Here is a 6,047-nt window from a genome sequence, read left to right as displayed (position 1 = left end):
TTCTTTCCGCTGTGGCGACCTCTTAATAAAGGGACTAATGCTAACTAATGAGTTCAGACTGCATGATTTTAGCCCTGATTTTGACTCCCCGACAGGTTTTGAGAAATCGCAGACAAATGCCTGATATCACAGGCAAATCGGTGCTCGTGAACGCGAGTAACAATCACACAGTATGAATTATCAAAGACGCGAACTGAGAGAATCGCCGATGAGTCGCCGACACCCGTGAGGATATTTGGCATGTTAAATAGTTGGAGCGTCAAATCATGCCGTGTGAAATGTGTTCTGATTGAAAAAACCATCGGCGATCACCTACAGCCAATGAGAGAGCAGCATCCACTAGCATGGGTAACTGCAGGGCAGCAGGAGGGTGGGGGAGATTATTATCAGATTATTTGGACCCCAAAAAATTGAGAAATAACAATTGGAAATTTGGCAGGAACGCCAATCTGAGCAATACCACAACCGGGTAAAAAAAGAAAAAAGTTGTGGAGAAATTGATAATTCCCTTTAAACCCATGAGTAGGCCCAGACAGAATCTGCGCGTGCAGATTTCCGCAGATTTTCTGCAGAATTCCGCAGATTTTTAGCCCATCATTAATTCTGTTTATTTACTTGAGTAAATGTGTGTAAATCTATATTTATTCAGTTTTTAAATTAAGTACAGTAATATTATTGACTAATATGAAAATATTCATCTGATTTATGTACAATGCAGTTTGTACAGTAATATTTCAGTAGATATCTTATATGAGAGACTTGCTTTATTTACTAAATAAAGTGAATCTAATAAGATTTGCATTTTAAACATTAAATAAAAGTTAAAAAGATATTATTTTTTATTTCACATATTAAAGTTTTAGTTATTATGATACTCCCAAAATAATTCAGATTTTTACCAAAATTCTCCATTCCTTCTGGTCCTACCCATGAGCAAAATAAGTACATTTTCTACTCCACTAAAGGTTTCTTTCTCATTATGTAGTTGATGATAAAATATATACTACATGACAGTGCGCTGTTTCCTTGTCACTTCTTGCGTGTTTGGTTGTGATACGTAGTTTGGACAAAGTTGTCGGCGATTCTTTTATTTTTAAGTCATGTAGTATGAAACCTCCTGTCGCTGATCCATCTTGCAGTGTAAACACAGCACGATGGAATGCTAACCCAGAGCAGTGTGAAAACATCCGAGACACGACTACTTTGAAAATGATTCAGTCTGAACCCGGCATAAGTCGAAAAAGTATGAATGAATAATTCGTTACTTTACATCGCTGTATAAAAGTGATTTTTGCACTCATCTGAACACATCCCTCCGGTGTTTAATACCCAACGTTTACACTTCTATTCACTGGTAGTCGCAGGCAAATGATTGGCATCTTGAACTGTGCGTGAATTGTCAGAAATGGCCTCTCTTATTTGCTCATCCTTGAGTTTTCTTTGAAAGGAAATGATGAATGAAGCGAGTGGAGTTCGTCTGTCAGCTGATCCGTCTGGTTTTTCCCCCTGCTCTCCGCAATGTTTCTATTTGCCCTGCTCTCAAAAAGGTTAAGCAGGAAGAGTAGAGCATTCAGGTCTGACAGCTCCACACTCGGAGGTCCTTTAACCTCGTTCAGAGCTGTTTAGCGGAGAGATGATCTTCAAGAAATCACCTTCTTCTGCTGTCATGTGAGCCTCTCTGATGCTGATAAAGGTTGCATGGCTTTTTTTTTACTCCCATTTCCCGACTTCCTCCTGCCATATGTGCATATCGGGAAGAATAACAACGCAATCAGCAGCTCTGGATTGATTCTCCTTTAATATTTTGTGTTGTGCTTGTAATTGCTTGAGCAGCAGGTTGATTCTAAATGACGCTTCATTGGTTCATTACGCGCACCAAAGTATTGTGCTTAATCTTCAAGATGTTCTCTGTAAAATATAGCAATCAGTCAAAAACTGGGTTATTACTGTTGTGCAAATTTCATTTGGGTAAGTTTTAATGGTGCATAAGTAGATTTGGATTTCATTTGAACTTCTTTGAAATGAATTTTTGTTTTTAATTAACTAAAGCGCGAGAATAGTTTCCGTTTGTAATGTTATTTCATCTACTTATGATGCATACTACACACACACACACACACACACACAAGTACGGCTATGTATATGAACACTTATTTTACAGACTGTATATTCTATCATTTTAAACGGTAAATAAATCTGGTTCTCAGATCTGATTGGCTGATAGCTGTGTGATACTCTGCAATAACAGCACTCGTACAGCCTCTTCACTCTTGTGTATTACTCCGCCCACATAGACTGACAGCAGATCAATAAACTCACTACAGTTTGACAAATATTGCAGCTGTTGGACAACAAAATGTACTTTTGTGGCTTTTTTAGGTAAGAATATAGTTGTTTAGATTGCAACTATGCAGTTTATTTACAAGCACAGTGCCTACTTTAAATATTTATAATTTTGGACATCGGTGGCAATCAGCCTGTCATACTGAGCAGAGCTAAGATGGTTGTGCCACAAGATGGCAACAGAGACCATGCAGAGACCAGTCCTTAAGGGAGAAAAACTCCTGTTTTTCTTTTCGTAATTTCAAACTACAGCTGATCAAATCATTATAAATCAGGTAAATGACACTCTAAGTCAATCTTTCTCTTTTCTATGTTGTAGTGCTGTATTTATACCATAGTAATCTGCTAATATTTGCTTTGCTTTGGCTTTTTCAGGGTTAATTATTGTGACCTCCTGTTCAGAGAAATACTGGGAAATCTCTGTGGTCTGATGGCATTTCATGTCGTTCAGCCTCAAAATCTTATAATGTGAGCAAAATTACCTGTTTTGTCATCACTTTAGACATTACGCTAGAGAATCATTCAAACACTAGCTCTAACGTGACGGGTTTTTAAGCAACGGTTTCTGCTGTTCTGACAGTCAGCTGCAGATGTGAATGAAAGGTGGAAGAAAGTAGTTCCTAATACAAAAGGGTTTTTGAGACTGCCTGTGTTTGATTTTCTTTTTTATATACATGATTATGCCGTCAAACTATTGTATAAATGCAATATCATACTACTCCGCCTTTCCACTGCACACGTCATTCAGACACGACTGTCGGAATATGCCCCCTTGTGGCAATCGCACTGAATTTGCACCAAGGGAAAGAAGCTGATTCTCGCGGTGTCTGAAATACAGTAGTACAAAAGCAAGAGCCTTTATTCTCTGCGTTCACCATGGTTGAATGAATGAACAAATACTAGAAACTCATAGACCACTGAACATTTTGGAGGGAATGTGGAGACAACATAAAAAATTACTTTTATTACTCATTTATGAATAGAAATGTTTTTTTAATATAAACTGTTTTCTGATAAAAAAATAAATAAATAACGAAAAAAAAATGGTATTTCTCATCTCACGCACACGAACCTGCTTGGACAACACTGGAATACATTACATCCGGTCGGCCAGTCACATACGGCCTAGTCGCAGGAGTTCAAACATTTCAACGTATCCGCAACTCAAATCGATACAAATTTTCCACATACGGAGATGACTCCACGCAGCTCCCGGACTACTTTCCATTGGATATGAATGACTTTTGGTCTAACACATGTTGTTTGTTGTGTGCAACAACTTTACTGGTTTTACTATACCTGTGGGGACATTTGGAACGTACAATGTTATGAATACCTTTCACACCCACACGTTGGGTTTTCATGTTTTATGGGCACTTCCCATAGCTGTAACGGTTTTTGTACTGTGCAGATTGTATTTTCTATCCTCCTACCCCTAACCTACACCTGAACCCAACCCTCACAGGAAATATTCTATATTTTTGCATAATCAAAATACCAACTCATTCTGAAAACGTAGCCCTACGTTTCTGGAGATCACGAATTTTATAGCCAGAGGTATGTATGGCTGCATTTCGTCTTTAAAACGAATGCTACAGAGCTGTATGATGCCGTTTGCTTTTTGCGCTTACCAGCTGACTGCATACATCCTTATGGACGGCTTTCCTGTGGTTACCAATTTGTCCAGTAGCTCGACATGTAGGTCGGCAGACTTGAGATGCAGAGTGGAGTTGACTGCGACAGCGTGGTTCGAGTCTGGTGAAGAACAATTCCAGAAAACAGGTAATACAAAAACAAAAGCTAAAAAAATAAAATAATCAAGTAAACAACAGGGTGAAAGTGTGGTAAAATCTGAAAACATGGTAAAAATCATTCTTTTTCTGGATTGCTTTTCAAAAGACTGTCAATTGGGATTAGGGAAGGGGGTGGAAGGGTCAAGTGGTGCTTTTTTAAATACTATTGGTTGGGTGTAGGGAAGAAGGAGGGTGGGGTGGATCGGTCAGTTCGTCAGTCAGTAAATCAGTCAGTCAACAGCGGCCTCTGGTGGATTTACGTGAAAACAGCAGGCCTGAATGGCACTTGCGAGAAAAATTTGATATCTGAAAAAGCGTACATAACAGCCTCTGGTTAAAAAAAAACAGCAAAAAATGTAGCTCCTGACACATATTTTGCATTCTCCAGAAATGTATATAAGGGCACATAATCAGAATGAGCCTGGGTTGCAAAATACTTAATTCCTTGTGATTTATGAGCTATTTTCCACATGCGGACTACAAAATGTTCTTACAAGGCCAATATTTACTGGTATTTCTTTAGCTGTGAGGACATTTGGTCCATTCTTGCTGAAATGTGCAGAAACGTTGTCGATCATTTCAATCAAAGAGAGGATCGACTAAATGGTGCAGTTATATTGACTGCTACATTTGCTAAATGCAGGTTTATTATTGTTGTTAGTGATTTCAGATTTCCTGCATCTAAGCGAGCTGTTAGTTTTCAAGTCAATCAGATGTTTCCGACTATCTAATTGTGCATATCTTTTTGACCAATAAAGACTGGACTAATTCTGAAGCAAGTACTAGGACACATTTACTATATATTGTTACTTATGGAAAAAATTGTATGGTTACATCCTATTGTTCAGAATAAAAGGAAAAAGAAAAAGGTCATATACAGTCTCTTAAATGGACAGAGAAGGTAATCTCACATAGCTAGACCTCAGACTGAAGGCTAAAGGTCGTTGACGGCTGAAGGAACGTTGGCCAATTTTAATGGGCAAGGACTGGCCACTATGTTATATGACTGACAGATTAACCAACCAATCACCTTTCGTTTTGTGTCACGTCATGTTCAGGGGTGTGGAAAGATACGGAATAACCGCCCTGCCTACACGCAACCCTTATCGAACACATCAATATCCTAATGATCTATCAGCAAAACATAAAGAAAATCAATAGGACATGGACATAAACATTGCAGCTTTTTTATCCAATCAGACTTGTTTCAAGGCAGACTAGTTAAGATTGCTGCACACTCAACTCTTGGAAATCCTGTATATTTATTTCAATCATTTAGAGGACAATAGGATCTGCTGTTTCCAGTAAAGTGTGCCGTGTGCATCAGGTGACTCAATTAATTAGTCAAACTGTTAATTCTGGGTGAACATTAATATCCACATCTATATGCATATTTTCAACTCTGCTGTTCTTGACCATCTGGTGCCCTGTTGTTAGGTTAGTGAAGCCATTTTCTTCTGCCAGTTTTAATTAATTAATTAATTATAAAATTAACAAATTATAGCAGATCTGATTAATTTCTTATGTCTAATTGTTAACTTTCAAGTAATAACCCTGCACACACACAACATAATAAGACACTAATATTAGGTTAGATTTAGGTTGCCAGTGACTAAAGGATGATTTATACTTCTGCATCGAGTGATCGGCGTAAACCACGGTGCCTGCATTGCGTGTAGTCGTACATTTCTACTTCTGCATGCTGTTTGTGTAGCTCTGCAATGACACTTCCGAAACGCTAGCTGGCAGTAGGTTTTTATGTTTCTCTGTGTCGAGTTTCTTTGCGAGTGTTTTACTTTTTCTGAACGTAACATGTAGTTAAAACCTGCTCATTCAGAGGCGGGAATTGGCGGACGTGCAACAACTTTAATCATAAGGTAAACACAAAACAAAAGTTTTCATCTGGAGCTC

This window comes from Danio aesculapii, chromosome 10 (assembly GCF_903798145.1).
Source record: "Danio aesculapii chromosome 10, fDanAes4.1, whole genome shotgun sequence".
Lineage (NCBI taxonomy): Eukaryota > Metazoa > Chordata > Actinopteri > Cypriniformes > Danionidae > Danio > Danio aesculapii.
The sequence above is the reverse complement of the archived record's forward strand: the minus strand, read 5'-3'. Positions refer to the sequence as shown.